Source organism: Topomyia yanbarensis, chromosome 1 (assembly GCF_030247195.1).
Source record: "Topomyia yanbarensis strain Yona2022 chromosome 1, ASM3024719v1, whole genome shotgun sequence".
In the NCBI taxonomy this organism is placed as follows: Eukaryota; Metazoa; Arthropoda; class Insecta; order Diptera; family Culicidae; genus Topomyia; species Topomyia yanbarensis.
The window spans coordinates 81,430,444-81,448,475 of NC_080670.1; the positions used below are offsets into that span (position 1 = coordinate 81,430,444).

The window sequence follows — 18,032 nt, forward strand, 5'->3', positions numbered from 1 at the left end:
TACTTCACGAACTTAGCGGGAAAAAGTATTGTTTTTGTTTTTATGCTCCGCCCACTAACCAATAAATCTCCACCTTGTTTTTTCCGACTCACCTCACGAACTCAGCGGGATTTTTTCAGGTTTTTTTATTTCTAACATTCACATGTAGGTGGCGCGGCTGTTTTTTCCTGCTCGTTTTTTCCCGCCCGTTTGACCGAAGTTGTTGTTTACATCTGACCTATCAGGGCAACACCCAAAATGAAAAAAAAAAACTATATGCAATGGATGGTGTTTATGCCAAATAAAAATAACCCTGCGGGAAAATTGAGAAAACAAGCCTTAATTTTTTCTGACATGGCATCATTTGTCGTGAAATTCGATATGTCAAATCCTTCCTATAGTGTCAAATCCAGACTGTCAACATATTTCTTTATTTTAAATTTTAATATTATTTATTTTCACGTTTCCTGAGTTGGAAAAAAAACATAGTTGCTATTACGAAAATCAGCTTTATCGATGCAAGTAATAAAAAACGACTTTTTTCTCTTCTAATGACCCAATTCTTTTGCAAATATTTAGTTTATTTTTCTCTCAGTTTGAATAAAAGTATCTCAAAATTTTACCAAAATCGGATGGGAACTGAATTTTTAACATGTTGTTGAAGCAGGTGATGTCGTGGATTTCTGTTCAATTCAATTCATTAGAATTGTCCGTACCTTCAAACTTCAAATAGCGATATCCCAAGAACTATAGGGCCGATTGGAGTAGTTTTGTGTTCTTTGGAAAGAAGAATAAATATGCTTAACTATAAATGTAAGGTTTTTGTGCAGAAATGATTTATGCTTGTTTGTTATCAGGAATTTATATTTATACGTCTTCCAGTTATTGAGATAGTCTCCCATGAGTCACTTATCACCAATCTGACTCAAAATTTTGTGTAGTTGCAATATATATATACCTCATTTTGCGCATTTTTTGCGCCGAAGTTGTTATATCTGTTTTTTTTTAAATACCCTTGTGGAGACGCCCAGTAGTTCTTATTGTTTTTTTAATGTAGAATACATTTAAGCTTTCAATATAGGGGTTGTTTCAAAATATCGGCTGCGGCGCCGCGTCAGATTTTGAACGTTAATAACTTTTATCATACTTAACAGAATGATTTGATTTTTAGGCCAATTTGTTGAAAATATGTTCCTCTATGCTGTATTAAAATTTGAAGTATGTATAACATGCACTAATAACAAAAAATTGTGTTTTGAAAAATCTTTCGAAAACGACTCGGAAAAGTGAAAATTTTCAGCCCATCCCGCACAGAGCCGTCACTATGGTGGACCAACCGAACAATAAAATAATGAAAAGTTTATATATAGGTCCACTACATGTTTGTTCCAATGATTATTCGCATTGGGTTGCTTGACGAGAGCAGTTGGTGGGGAAAAGACGGCATATTCCTTTGGTTAGGCCATTAGAAGCCGGACGGAAAGGAAAGGCTCATGCACGGCACGAGAACGAGCGAGAAAGCGATTGTAGTGCAAATATCTGTCGGTCGGTTTTTCTCATCATTCGTATTCGTTCAAGCACTAGCAAGCAGCCAGTCCACCGAAGGAAAGCAGTTGGCGATGACGACGGTCGGAAAAAGTGCCCCAGCTACTGGTGACTCATCGCAACCCGATCAGGAACTGTCGCCCTGCAAGAATTTCGCCCCAACTAAAGGGCAACAGAGCAACTAATCTGTAGGCTATCGTTCCAGCGTCTGGGTCGTGAGATTGTGCAGGACTGCAAAGTCGAGCTACGCTTACAAAGCTCAGTCGTAATGATGCCCCGAGAAGCCATCGATGCCTACTTGGTCGGTTTGTTCGAGAATGCAAAATAGTGCGCCATGCGCATAACTTTCAGGCCAAATACATTAAATTGGCTCAACGTGTCCGCGGGCAGTGCGTCTGAATTATGCTCCCGCCATAAAACAATAAACGGTTCTTTACAGGACCAATTAGTTGTGTTCTAATAAGAGTTAAACTTAAATTTACATTTTATGGTGTATAACAAATAATTTTCAGAAAGCTATATAAGAAATACGATGTGTGGAAAGAAAGAAAGAGAATTTAAATTATCCTCTCTCGCTCGTTTTCGTGCTCTGCTTTTCCATTCCTTTCTGCTGCTAATACCATCATAACCAAAACGAATGTGCGTATTCTCCCACCATCCCATGGCCAGTGTTGCCACAATTGCATGTCGCTATTACAATTTGAATTATTTTATTGATCATTTATTATTATCCTCTCTAGTATTGATAAAATATAGAACGTGCAAAGTACACTAGTCGCATGCTTTTATTCGAACTTTTTGGCAGCCTCCGTTGATTAACTGCATAAATCGATTTGTTTGTGCAGCACCTTGCTAGTAGCAAACTAAATAGCCTTTATCAGCGCTAACAAATAACACAAAAGAATTTAAATTTGTGAAAATCTTTTCCTTCCTTCTTTTCAAATCTGCAACATTCTTTGAAAATATTGTTGGAATGTTGTTATTGAAAAACTGAACATGCAAGTTTGCTAGCACTGGTCACTAGATTGAAGGCGATGGAAAGACAGAATATTCGTTTTGGTTATGCTAGTATTGGTAGCCGAACGGAAAGGAAAGGCACAGGAATGGCACGAAAACAAGCGAGAGTAGTGCTTTCTCGTGTTTTCATATATGAATATTGGTCGGTCGGTTTTTCTCATCATTCGTATTCGTTCAAGCACTAGCAAGCAGCCAGTCCACCGGAGGAAAGCAGTTGGCAATGATGACGGTCCGCAAAAGTGCCCCAGCTACTGGTGGCCCATCGCAACCAACTACCGATCAGGAACTGTCGCCATGCCAGTATTTCGCCCCAACTAAAGGGCAACGGAGCAACTAATCCGGTGGCTAACATTCCAGCGTCTGGTTCGTAAGGTTGTGTATTACTTCAAAGTCGAGCTACGCTTACAAAACTCAGCCGTAATGAAGCCAGTGATGCCTACTTGGTCGGTTTGTTTGGGGATACAAAATAGTGCGCCAAGTACGTAACTTTCTCGCAAAAGAAATCAAACTGGCTCACAGTGTCCGCTGGGAGTGGGCGTAAATTACAATAAAAGCAACGGTTTAAGAGAAACGTTGAAGTCGCATGCTTCTATTCGAGCTTTTTAGCAGCCTTCGTGAACTAACTGCATTTAATGATTTTTTTGTGCAGCTCCGTGCTAGTAGCAAACAAAATGGCCCTAACAGTGTCTGATTCGTGAGATTGTGCAGGATTTCAAAGTCGAGCTAAGCTTATAAAGTTCAGCCGTAATGGTACCCGAAGAAGCCAGTCTTGTCGTTTTGTTCGAGGCTACAAAACAGTTCGCCAGGTACGTAACTATCATGCCAAATATATCCAACGATCCAGCGCATCACCATCAATACCAACGCCGATACCAAAGGTTGTTTTCAGAACCACCATTATTACAATAGAGAATTATTTGAAAATTTCCCATTTAAACGTGATTCTGTTGAATATTATTAGATTTAAATTAACGTCTCGAATTGAAATCACGACACTCCGGTTATGTCACAGACATTACCCACCCATCTTTTTTTATTGTGACCACGACTAACGGTTTAATATAGACACCCCATTTCAATATTTCAGAAGGAACAGAAGGTCGAGTTTGGAAAGTTTGTAACTTTCATTGTACTTAACCAAATTACACAATGTTCGCACTAATGATTCAGAAAAATGACCAGGAATCTTCTATTAGATTTGAAAGTATGTATAATTTACATGAATAAAGAAAAATTGATTTTCAGGAATCAATTATTATCTGTTCTGCCATTGGCCAATACTATGCGACTTCCTCATGCTAGCAATTCATTTCATCGTTAGCCATCTCCCTCACCAAGGCCAACAACGCCAACAAAAACGGTCCTTTTCAGGACCACCATCATTTCTGTAAAGAATAATTTGAAATATTCCTCGCCCAAATCAGCTATTGTCCGAAAATTCCAATGAGTATCAACATATTTGAAGAACGTGTTCCTTATGTATTCTACATCTCTCCGGTTATGTCGCAGACATTACCCACCCATCTTTTTAACATCGTCGATGCTGAAGCAAAAGCTTTTTGACGGCTTTTCGTGCCGTTGTGCATGGCTTTCTGAGAATATTCAATTCAACACATACGAAAACGTTCAAAAGGAAGAGCTTATTTTCGACCGAAAGTGTGATTGGGTGAAAATCACAAAGATCCTATGTTTACTTAGTGTCTTATAACATCCGTGATGTGAGAACATTTTTTCTGAAACTATTTTACCGTAAAATCGGGGTTTATTTGAGCTTATATGAAACTTGTTTTAGTTAATTTTCGACGAGATCAATTCTTCCACAAATCATCTAAACAAACATCAATTTTATTCTAAACACGTTCAACTCCTGTCCGTCACAATTATTTTGTAATTTAGTGAGTGATCTTGCAATTAAGAATGGTACAATTTATCAGCATATTTTGGATTAATTGGAATAATCTCATGTACCCATATACATGTGAACATTGCTTCTCAATTAAACTTATCAATAGGGGAGACCGGGGCTAGTTGACGGTGTTTTCAGTTTTCAATTTTTACCGCTTTGATGTAGGTAGATCTTGCACAATAGAACACGCGACATGAGCAGACTGTTGGCAACATCTCTGATTTTTTAAAAGTGTTTGATGCATTTTCTCCTTTTTTAGAGACAAAAATATGTGACGCGGAAAACCCGCCAACATACCCCGGCCCCGGGGTAAGTTGGTGATATGTGAGGATATGCCAAACGCTAAGCAATCAAATGGAGATTCAATTACGTCAAGGGTCCTTTTGGTTCGTGCTGAATGTCTTTTCGAGAAAAACTGAATATTAACCGACATTTGCTATTATATTTCAGTTTCAATACCCCGGCATTTTAACTTTGACGCTTACTTCCCTACTCAAAAGCAAATTTTCGCGCAATGGGCCGGAATAAATGTCTCTTACATTGGCGAGATACACAAGAAAAAGATTTTCTTATTTTGGAGTGAATTCCAGACATAATTTTTTTTTTTTTATCCCTTTATGGGCAGCTAGGGCCGACGGTGGTGGCTAGCGGGTTTCATACATCCTTGACCTGACGGACAAAGCTATGGTGCCTTGAACACAGACAACGCAGATCCAAGGCCATCATTGAAATGATAAGTTCTGCGTTTGAGATGTACTTCCCCCGGTTGCCAGACGAATGCCTGTAATTATTATTTGTTGCTTTGTATGTATGAATCTAATGTTCAGTCCTGAGTGGTGTATGCGTGGAAGATGTGGTTTTTAGCGTTCGAGTCCAGGAGTGCATGTCTGTCTGGGTTAGCGTGGGCGTTTACTAATTGTGTAATAGTGTGATCGCTAAAGGCTCGAGCATTTGAATGCTAGCGTGTCTCTAACTTTGCGTGCATAAATTCGATATTAGATTCGTGTGGCCATTTGCATATTCACGTGTATTTTTGAACTATCGCGCGCGGACCCTGAATATGATAATTAATTTTTAGTGTATGGTAGAGGAACGTGTTGTCTAGTGAATATGAGCATCATTCTTGATTGGTCCAACTGAAGGCATGAGTCTAGGCTGATCGAGAGTAGAGAATTCCGAATGTAGCCGGTCTATGATCGCGCGAGTGATGGGTTAATACTTGAGACCGCGATTATAAAGTTATAGGTGCTGAAAAGTTCACTTAAGTAAGGGGGTGTTTTAATGTTGGCGAAATTGCGAGCGTAGGTGTGTGTGGATGATTGAAATTGTAATGTAAGTTCGCGTCTCGTCCTGTCGTGTCTGGGGTTTCCAGGTTACATGCATTCACCAGATGAGACTAGCTTATGTCAGCTTACTTGTGCACTGGTTTCCCAGAATCGAGGCGTTCATCGAAATGATAGATCCTACGAGTGAATGCACTTGGCCCAGTCACCTGTCAAGCATTTGTGTATTTGTGTGTGTTGAGATATGTGTGGAGCCTGTAAATAATATTTTAATACGGATAATATTTTATACGTCAAAACAAGAAATATGTAATATACTACTTACAGTTTGTTGATCGTTCCTACTTATCTGATTCCATCGAGTATGAGAATACATCTCCATTGTTCTAAAACTTGGCGACGTCTGATGGCAGAGAAGAATCATTGTTGGCAGCAATGTTGCTCTTCTTGGATTATGAGCTCGAAAAGGTCATCACAAGAATATAACGCATGAGACCGAAAATAAATAAAAATAATATAAAGAGAAGAGTTAGTATTGTTATTGAGTATTACTAATATGCCGATTTTTTTCGAGTTGTCCTACTGGAGCTGTAGAGCTAATTCATTCAATTAAGGCATGGACCTAGACTTCTAGAATCGAGGATAGAGACTCCCGGACGTGTACGATTCATGAATGCGCGAGTGCGGGGGACTGTAGGTTCACGCTTGAGACCGCGCCCGAGTGATTACAAGTGCTAAGACGTTCATACTATTACCGGGATGTTATAATACCTGGAAGAGCGCGAGTATAGATTGCGTGGATGGCCGCGAAGGGCTCAACCATTTTTATATTTGTCTGTCGTATGTATGTGACTTTGTGTGTATACATTCGATTTTTATGTAGTTTAGTGGATATGAGCACTATATCTTCGATTGATCCACCTGAAGGCATTGGACCTATGCCGCTAGGGGCGAGAATAGGGGATTCCGGTCGAAACCGATTCATGATCGCGCAAACGCGGGCATTTGGAGGTTCTCTCTCTCGAGACTGGGATTGTTAATTTATAAGTGCCAAACCATTCACTCAGTCACCGGGGTGTTATACTTTTTACGAGATTGTGGGTGTGGTCGTGCGTGGATGATCGCGAAGGACTCGAGCGTTTGTATGTGGACGTTTTTGTTGCGTGTGCCAGTATGTATGCAACTTCGCGTGGACACATTATTTTTATAAGCGTGTGGCCATTCGCATGTTCGCGTATTCTTCAATGATCGCGCGTGGACGTCTTGTCTAGTTTCTACCTCTATTGGTCCAACTAAAGACATGAATTTGGGCTACTAGGATCAAGGGCGGAGACCTAAGACGTGATCGATTTATGATTGCGCGAGCTTAGGTTCGTAGGTTCCAACGTTCACCTAATCAATCGGGGAGTTTGAATATTGGCGAGATCGCGGGCGTTCGCACTTGTGAACAGGTTTGTGTTATCGCGTAGGCCACGTTTGTACGTTTGGAATGAGAGACTGTTAGTGTACATGAGCGAATGAGCAATTTGTGTTAGTTAATGTTTACATGAATCTAATTGAAAATACAGCAACAAAAGAAGAGCGCCTGCAGAGAGAATTGGGCCCAAAACCCACATTGTATATTATTTGACCATGGCAGTGGATAATAAAGGTCGCCAAGTTAAGTACTAAAATTGATCACAATGTAGCTTAACTAAAAAGAAAATAATCGTATCCCAAGTTTCTGTGATATAATCACTGTAATACTGCTTTGGTGGAAAAGCCCCCGGACCGCATCAAGGTACAGTATCATGCCGAGGGATTTTCTTATTTTGGAGTGAATTCCAGACATAAAATTTTTTGATGACTTTTTTGCACTGTAAATAGTACCGCCAACTTTCCCCGCGTGCAACACCGCCAACTTACCCCAACCGCATATTTTATTAAAAACTATTTAAAAATAACTTTTGTTTGTGGATAGATGTGATATCTATACGGATACTGAAAGCTCTTTTCGCGCGCTATCGAAAAATATAATCATTCGGGAAATAGATTGAAAATCACCCTAAATACCGCAAAATATTTAAAATTTAGAAAATTTACTTGGTATGCTCGAAAACACAATATCGTCCACAATTTCAACAAAACAAAATGTTTTGCAACAAAAACACATCGGATAATGTGTTTCACATTACTTGAGGTACACAACGAGAGGCAACACTTTATGTCTAATAGAAACGGAGAAAAGAGGCTTCCGCCAACTTACCCCAACCGCCAACAAGCCCCGGGCTCCCCTACTAACTTAGAAGAATGTCATAATATTCGCAATTAGATAATAGAGTGTTTTGTAACGTTCCGTTTGTGAATTTTTCAACTATACAAAAAAGGGAAAATAAGCCTGATAGTCGTTCAATGGCACTGTAGAGGTTCGGTGAATCAATTAAAATATGCATTCATCGCGTTCTTGTTAACTTGCTGATATTTGTAAGCAATATAAGAAATGAGAAAGGGTAAATATATAAACAAATAGTTTTTCACTCTTATTATTGTAATTTTTTTCCTGCCAATAACAATACTCTCCTTGCGTGCACACATGAGGGCATAGCTAAAGAAGTATGTTTGTTTACTTTCCACGATAGGTAGCCGGTGACATGTTCGATTGGTAGATTTGGCTTTATTCTGTGCGAGCCTTTATATAAGTAAACAACGCCTTTGGTTTGTATATAACAACAAAACTTTGGGAATCCTCTAAGGGCCGATTTCTTCTAGAGCACTCTAGTTGGAGTGTGGCCAAGAGGCCAGGACGTATCCAAACTAACATGAAATTTGACGTATTCACAATAGAAATAACGTCAGATTCTGCTCGTTTGAATACGTCAAACGCATCTTGGCCGCACTCTAACTAGAGTGCTCTAATTTCTTCACCATCTCTTAAAATTTAAACCAGGTTGACCAGTACGTTTAAACCCGGCTTTAGCGTTAACCCGGTAAAAAAAAAATTCGGACGAGCATGGTCAGGCGATTTAAAGTTTGACGTTTGACTCAATTCGCCTGTGCTAATTGCCCCTAGGAACAAATGCAATTTGCGAATGCGATTTAATGGCAATTTCAATACTTAGACAAATTTTCAAATTTTTAAGCTTAAAATTGTTTAACAATTGGCATGTTCTCGCTTGAATTTTGTTTGTTTCGTGCACTTTATTAAGCTAACGAATGTGGGAAATTGTGGAATCATGTGTAAGTATGGTAGAACAGGATCACTGACCTAAATTATTAATGAACGTCAGATTGTGGTAAGTTTTGGTGTGCAATATCAATTTCACCATTGATTCTTCATACAGTTTGGTAGTGTTTATGTGAGTAGATAATGAATCCGAAAATAAATATTACAATAGGATTCCGTTTTTGGCAGCAATATATTTTTTTTCAGTTGCCAAAACAGGAACCGTGCCAAAAATGGAACCTTACTTAAAAAGTTTTTATTTTCAATTTGTTACATCATAAATGTTACAACAACATTAATTATATAAGAATATGTGATAAGGAATGAAAGGATAGAAGAAAATCAGCAAATTTAATTTTATTTGCTATGCCCGCTCCCATAAAATATAGTAAATATGACTACCATGTTTGGAAAAAAAGTCATATGTGATCAATTATTACAACAAAATGTGTATGAGCATTTTTTAAAAGATTTACTATGTACAACAACAATGTTGCCAAAAACGGAACCCATTTGTTGCCAAAATCGAAACTTTTTTGTTGCCAAAAATGGAGCATTCCGAAAAAGGAACATGCCAAAAACGGAATCTTACTGTATTTGTAATTTTCATATTAGGCAATTAAGGGCGATCAAATGGTGCGTTCCCTGGGTGATTTAAGGGCGGGTAGGGCGGCAAAAAAGACGGCGGCAAATCTCCCAAATGTTGCATTGGAAATAGCCCCCTAATTTCCAGCAATTCGCTGGCAAATTGAAGGGCAATTTGCGCATCCGAGTTGGCAAATAGCCCCCCGTTAGCCAGCAACTTGCCCATTTTGACTGGGAAGCGAAGGTAAAGAAATCGGGAATAAGAGAAGCAGCACGCTAGATTCCACTGAGAAGCATAAACATTTGTTTCAAAACCGTCCAAAAAAGGTCCAATAATGGACGCCTGCTGAACGGTTTGCTGGGCGTTGCTTAACGTTGGTCCAACGAAAGACCAACATTGGCCGATTTTAAAACATGTATTTCCAAAAGGATGAGTTTTGCACACGTTACACGTAAAAAAAACCTTTTTACGTGCGACATCAAGGATCGTGCGTTGTTCAATCAGCAGCAGCATTATAATTGTCGTCATGCGCTTTAGGGCTTTGGAGAGCCACTCAGAAACTAGCTGATTCTTGGAAGTTTTTAGCAATAAATATGTTCAAACGCATTGAGTGATTCAGTTTGTTATACATCGTCACACAGTGAACTTTTTTCTCTTGTTTGGTGGAAACATCATCCAGAATCTTCATTTGGCCATTGTTCGGCGTTCTACGTAGCCGAGTCACTTAAAGAATGTTCAGTGCATCTACTTCGTAACGTTTCGATTTATCCTATGTTAAATGTTTGGATTAAAGAAAAAGTCTTCTACTTAAGTGTGCTAAGAATTCAAAATGTCGATGTTCTTAAAGTGATTAAAAGTTTCGATTTTTTTTTAACTGATGCGATAATAGACTGATTCCGAAGAGTTGAGTGGGGTTTTATATTATACTTTTGATAGTCCCAATCAATATGAAACATATATGTTCAGATTTCGGGGTGACAAAATCGGTCATTATATTCATTCTAAAAATTTGTCATTTCTCAGCCCACACCCTGGCAGACGTTCATCCGCCCATCTAGACTCTGTCAAGATGAGGACCTACAAAGCCTAACTGTTCGTATGTGCAAGTCTGTATAGCACACCAGTTTCTTCCACAAGCAGGCGCCGGCTGTTAACCAGTCCCACAAGTTTCAGATACATTACATAGAGGATAGTTGGAAGCAGGAAATGAAGAGATAGTAAAGAGATTTTGGTTTGCTGAAACGAGACAAGAAAAGCAAAATAATTGTGATTCGTAGTTATAATAAATAAGTAGGGAGTGGGCATAGCGTATTGGTAAATCGATTACCTTGCACATAGGGTTAGAAATTTTCCCCAAGTGATTTTTCTAACCCGAAGAGGCGAATGACCTTTAGGTTAAAACCTCTATAATTGAAATAAAAAAAATAAATAAATAAGTAAACGATTTCACATCTGTTATTTCATTCCTTGTTCCTACTTCCCGTTCCTGACCAGTTTAGGCTATTGGCTTTTCCTTGGCTGTCACGTTCTCTTGCAACGAGGTGCATATATTGTAGCAAGAGAAACAAATGAAAAGACAAAACAAAAAAAAAACGAAAATAAATGGACGTCTACTATCTGTGCCTAAATTGATGTTGCTTCTCAGTTTTGCACGACCCAGGGGGAACTTGGCCTTGATCCCAATGCTCTGTCACCGATGTTACGTGATATTAGTTATGGAATATTCTTTGTTTGGGGGCCATTCATAAATAATGTTCTTTTTTTATCCCTGATCCGCTGATACGTCTAAAATTCATTTTTAGTTTTTATCTCGTTACGTGACGCTCTTCCCCTATTGTCAATATTCGATAACATTTATGAATGGTCCCCTGGTGATATATTTAGAGCAGACAAGCCAATGAAAAATAGGATTGACAGGATTTTAGTGCGCTCTTGGCGCCTTGTGTCACATTTTCATGTTTGTTATACATACTAAGAATACCAAAGCATGTGATGTGATGACCGGAAGATTAGAGAAGCAACTCCTCCCCTCCCCCCCCCATATATTCATTCTAAAAATCACAGATTTTAAAACTTTGTTCTTGTAATTATAGCTGGCATCTACAGGAAATTATAGTTTGTAGCTATTAGGCGCATAAAATTTTATAGGACACTGCACTGAATTGAATTTTTTGATTATATGAAATTTCTTTATTTTCCCTAATTATTCTAATTTTTATGAGAGTTTAAAATTTTGTGCTTTAAGGAATTGTAGCTGATATCCTTTTCCAACGATTTTTGTATTTATATATTGGGATAAAAAAAAGTTTGCTTTGCGAAAATGCGATATTTCTGTATTTCCACGTATTTTTGTGAATATTTTTTGAGAACATAAAATTTTGGTCTTCCAGAAACTGTAGCTAGTATCAATTGTAATTGATTGGTGTACAAAAATAGGTAAGTCATCGCATCGAATTCAAAATTATATGTTAAATAATTAAAATTTCTGTATTTCTACGAAGCTTTCCTTTTTTTTAGATAATACTAATTCTTTCAGAAACTGTAGTTGGTAGTAAATAATAAATTATAAATGTGTAATGTAGCTTGAGAAAAAATAATGCGCCGATAATCGAAACAATTTGTTCGGATTGTCGTACTACGGATAATAGAATCATTTTCTACAGATAATCGAGTCTACGGATAATCGAGACTACGTATAATCGAATATGGCCTGTATCATAAAGTTTAAAAAATTAAATCCATGAGGAAAATACTCATTTTTATAAGAAAAGGGAACTATTTTCATTTGTACCATATAATCCTTGTATATCAAACAATATGAGTAATTTTTTGGCTCTTGGTTGTACGTTGTTCTGTTCGGGAACTGGAGTCACGATATGCCTTACAAGTTAATAAGTGTTGATACCCTTCGTGTTGTTAGACCGACTTTGTTCTTTTCAAACGTTCGATTAAAACCCGCAAGGTATCTGGAAAATGTTCCAACATGCGATTGTCAAAGATCTTGAGTGTCGAATATTCCCAGAGTGTGAACTGTATTTTAATTCAAGAAAATTCGAAGATGGTTAACTCGGAGCTATGCGTACGATAAGCCTCACCAAAGCTGGAACTCAGAATAAATTCATGCCAGAAGAGGTTATAAACTCTTTTAAATTCTACATCACAAGAAAATAGATTCAAAGGAAGTGGAATATAACAAAGCAGATCATGTGGACCAAATTGGAGTTACTGAATATCTGACAACAGTTATACTTTCTACTGGGCGAGATTGACATTCAATTAAAATTCTGTAGATGATTACAGTTAAATTTTGTCATGAGTTTTCTTGTAATAATTTTATACATATCGTTTTCGCTATCTTATTATTTGATGAATTAACAATTCGATTTTTTAATTACGATAATCATGATAAGATCGTATGCAGGGGGAGGGGGAGTTCACCAAAATCTTACGAACTTTTTTCTGGGGGGGGGGGGGGGAGGTTAAAAAGCTCTAAAAAGCCTTACGTTGCCTTATTGTACCAACTAGAAAAAGGAAGCGTTTGGATTCTGTTGAATTGGAAGATTTTAAATGGTTCGAAGATTCATCTCACACTAATAAACCAGAAAATGCGGACAAGATTTTAGTGAGAAGATCAAAACGGCTAAGTAAAAAAAGAAAAAAGCTTAAATTATTAAAGATGCATTTTTTTTCAACGGGCTGATAGGACTGCAGCTTATAGCTTGAGGGATCTCGGTCCGTCCCGCGAGACAAAATTTGCAAAATCGGAAGGATTAGCGACTGTCCGCCAATTAAACACCGGTCCACGGGAGAAGGACTAAATTTTGCGCCTGTTTGTCTCGAAGTGTGTAACGTCAAGTTCTCTATTTTGTCTGGTCCAATGTATCCTGCTCCTAACAACGCGTGCTAAGTCGTCAGTGATGCAATTAAAACTTCGCATTGATTCCGCTTCTATTTTCTTCCTGATCTCCTCATGGGTCCCCTATGTCAGAAGCGGATCAATCGACTGTTAAGTAAATTAGAGATCGCAGTCAGCCGTGATGTCCGCGAATTTCATACATACATACAAACTATTTGGCGCAAGTTCAGAGCGTGTAACGTCGTGTCATCTAGTCTGTCATCCTATGGAAAATCATCCTACCATCGCCTTGCGGTCAACGTCATATTGGCAAATTTCGCATTGAATCCGCTTGTCTCTTCCTAATCTCCTTTTTGTCTCCTAGGTCCGAAGCAGATCAATCGACTATTAATTGAAACGGTAAACATACTAGCAGTATTAGTCCTTACTCGCGAATACTTTTCCTTCAACTGTGCTGTTTCTTCTCTATCGTATAACATAACTCGATTATCCCTGTTCTAGTCAATATACATATTCATTACATTATGGACCAGGCAAACCCTTAATTTTTCTATTATTATTATCCTGAGTAGCTATACCAGTGAAGGTATTTTAGGATTTCGCAAAAAAAATCTCTGCCAATAAAGGCGTAATAAATATTTATCCACTATTAACCATAAAGTTTGCTCGAACCGAATGTCCGCCTGGTTCGACTCGAATAGACCACACCGACCCGAAAGGGTTGCTTATCATTTCTGAGAGCCGGTGTGCTTGGTCGAGTTTAGTAATCATAAGAACAAGTCCTGAAAAATTAACTATCTCTTAGGTGCCAGTCCTGCACTCCTTTCCTGAACTAGCCTCATACTCACGATCAAAAGAGTCGACAACTAGAGGGATCCACATGTCCCCCACCCAAGCGAATTGATCAACTTGCAAGTAGGAGCACATATCTACCAACCAGCCAAGAAGACTTCCGAATCAATGAGAATGGACCATGCCAATCGAAGGCCACAGGCCCAGCGCCATCTCGTACAGTGTCATTGTCATTTCTCAAGATGAGAACCTACAAAGCCTAACTGTTCGTATGTGCTAGTCCGTATAGATTTTGGTTTGCTGAAACGAAACAAGAAAAGCAAAACAATTATGATTAGTATCGTAGCTATAATAAATAAATAAACGATTTCTCCTCTGTTGCCGGTTTCCCTGTTCGCAGTCCTCCCTCCTGTTCCTGATCTGTTTGGGCCACTGGCTTTCCGTTTCCTTGGCCGTCCCGCTCTCCCGCACACATCGTAGCAGGAGAAACAAATGAAAAGACAAAACAAAACAAAATGAAAATAAATGGACGTCTGCTATCTGTGCCTAAATTGATGTTGCTTCTCAGTTTTGCACGACCCAGGGGAGACTTGGCCTTGATCCCAATGCTCTGTCACCGATGTTAAGTGATATTCGTTATGGAATATTCTTTGTTTGGGGGTCATTCATAAACAATGTTGTACGTTTTTTTTATCTCTGATCCGCTGATACGTCTAAAATTCATTTTTAGTTTTTATCTCGTTACGTGACGCTCTTCCCCTATTGTCAATATCCAACATCATTTGGTCGGTGTTAAGTCAGACCGGACTAGGTGACAAAATATTGATTTCGAGAAAAACGAGTTTAAAGTTTGAATCGCAGCATCCTTTACATTATGATTGGAAAATTATTTTTGCCATAATTCTTGTTTATTGTTACATATTTCAAATCTGGCAAAAGTCGAATGTAGCTCACGAAATTCTGTGTCCAGTGCTATCATTATCACATTTTTTGATGTTTTGCGACTTAGTACGGTCTGACTTAACACCGACCATTTATGAATGGTCCCTTGGTGATATATTTAGAGCAGACAATCCAATGAAAAATAGGATTGACAGGATTTTAGTGCGCTCTTGGCGCTTTGTGTCACATCTTCATGTTTGTTATACATACTAAGAATACCAAAGCATGCGATGTGATGACTGGAAGATTAGAGAAGCAACTCCTCCCCTTCCCCCCTTAAATTATTAAAGATGTATTTGAACAAAAATAGCATGAATGAATTTATAGTATTTAGGATATATATTAGGGTGGGAGCATTGTCATATGGAAAAATGTAATCATAACCAAATCAACCGAGCATAGTACTTTTTTGGTTCTATTTGGTGTCCCAAACAACTGTGCAAAATTTGGGGTCGATTGGATTTGACCCGGCGTAGCGCATTGCGTTTGAAATTTGTATGGAAATTAGTATGGAAAAACCTACTTTTTTGCATTTTCAATTTTACTGACTGCAATTCTTCCTGCAGTATACCAACAATTAAATAGAAGTGTAGTCCAGGATATGCTGAATAACTTTGCCGAAGGGTGCATGGTGCTAGAGTGTCTCTACAACAAGTTATAGCTGTTCAAAGTTTGATAGATCGAATTAATTGCCAAAAATCATTTTTTGCCAACACTGCGGGTTTACCAATGATATTTCATATAGCATATCAAAATATAGGTATACCTCGATTTAACATACATTTTCCGATTCAATCATGTACGTTAAATCGAATTTTATGTAAAATCGAAATATTTGTTTTCGAATAGAATTCTTTTTTTTTTCATCACACGAAATATTTACGAGGATATTACTGATTGTATCCACCTAACAGTGACATAGAAACCACATCTTCACAATTAAACAATTAGATTGTTCTTCTGAACATAAACAACATATTTATCTTGACCTTGCCAAGTATTCGCCAATTCTAACAGATATTCATTTCATAAATTTCGTCGCAAAATTTTCTCAGAATTCAGGATAACTTATAAGAATAGTCAACAAATTTGGATTACCCATTGTGTACATGAAAATTTGTGTTTCTATTTTGTCTCATCTTTATCTTGGTAGACCAACCTGTCCGTCAGATAATCGCAGAATTCAAAAAGAGAACAATACCTGAGTTCACGAGCAAACGACTAGTCACGAAGTTTTGTAAGCACAAGAGTTTTACTTGCAGAAAAACAACCAAATCGAGCCATTGTAGCGCTATAGTTCTCCTTAAGGAAAAGTTGGATTAAATCATTTTGTGCACGATAGATACAATACCTCAATTTAAAAGTCGAACTCATCAGAATGAATATGACAACTTAATTACAATACAAAAATATTTTTTAAAAAATGTTTAATCCTTATGTACGACGAGGAGGTGGAATTCACTGGAATGTTGATGTCACTATTATCGATCTACAAAATATCCGCGTAGCATGTGATGTCTAAAGGCAAGAATTGATCCACTGGTTTCCTGCTCCCACGTTGTAACAGGCGACAAAGACGAAAATCTTTTCATTTTTTTGGATCTATCTCTTTTTTACATATTTTATTAGCTTATTATTTATTGGATCTATATCCTACATTTCTATTTAAACGTGAACATTTATTATGATGGTACTCCTGGGGCCAAGTATCCAGAGTCCTCGATCATCTTAAATCGTACGCAAATGCCAGTACAGCTTATTCGAATCCCAATCTCTACTAACGACCATTCTCTACCCGTTGCAGTTGTTAAGAGTAATATATCCAGATATACAGAATACGCAGTAATATATGAATAATATAATCACAATCAGTGTCGGACTAACATTGCTTTTGTGTGCTTCTTCAGGAATCAGAATATATTGGCTCAAATGGCACGTTCCCCGTACATACTTGTATCTTCCATCATTATCGTCTATTGCATTTTTTTGCAAGAGGAATCGATCCATAATGAAGTTTTTTTTTTGAAAAATGTCCACATGCACTGAGAAATTCACCTGTTCAATACAGCCTGAGAAAAGATATTATCTTTAGCAAGAATCGAGCTTGCGTTCTTTCGAGCTCTAGTTGGGTGCGTTAACATCGAGGAACTGTCATGACTTCATTACAAATTTCCAACAGTTTCGTAATAACTGCTACAGCCCCAATGCCTATTAGTGGAACTCACCGTCCGCCAATATCTCGCCCTATACCTTCCATCAACCATAACTTTCCAGTTATCTATTTTTAACTTACACATAAAAACCCATAAAACTATTATCAGGAAATAACTCGAACCATAAATTCGTGTATTCATTTTGCTGTGCGGTATCAAAATAAGAATGTTTTTGTATCTCAGAATCTTAAACATAATCTAGCGAAAAAACGAAAATGAATTATCTTTAAGCATTGGAAGTGGATCATAGGATAAAATTGATATTGATTTTTAACATTTCGTTTTAGTAATACTACGTTCACACTACGAGTTAAAACGTGTTTAACGCTATCTTGATGACATTTTCCTTGTTGCTAATTATTATAACATGTTTTAACTCTGTAGTGTGAACATAGTATAACATTGACATTAAATTTTTTTTGCATGTATGTTAAATCGAGGTAAAAATTACGTTAAATCGAAATATGTTAAATCGAGGGTATGTTAAATCGTGAGTATGTTAAATCGAGGTATACCTGTAACATCATATACTTTAGATTTACCCCATTGGTATGTTTTGATGAATTATTCAAAAGCCTTAGCTCAATTTCATGGGCATAGGTAGTTTCGCAATAGGGTGTAGTGAGGGGAGAGGAAAGCGGGGGGGGGAGGCTTCAACATATATAAATTCTAACTGAAATCTTGTCGAGTTGAAATGTTCAGATGAATTAA

At 37.8% G+C, this 18,032-nt stretch overlaps 1 protein-coding gene across 1 annotated transcript in view; it reads right to left on the reverse strand.

The window, feature by feature from the left end:
* LOC131693851 (uncharacterized) overlaps positions 1-17,952 on the reverse strand; it is a 40,829-nt gene extending 22,877 nt beyond the window's left edge. The window contains exon 1 of the mRNA XM_058982054.1: positions 93-17,952. The gene's annotated coding sequence lies outside the window, so the exon portion shown is untranslated. The remainder of the gene's footprint in view (positions 1-92) is intronic.
* Between the last annotated feature and the right edge of the window lie 80 nt (positions 17,953-18,032).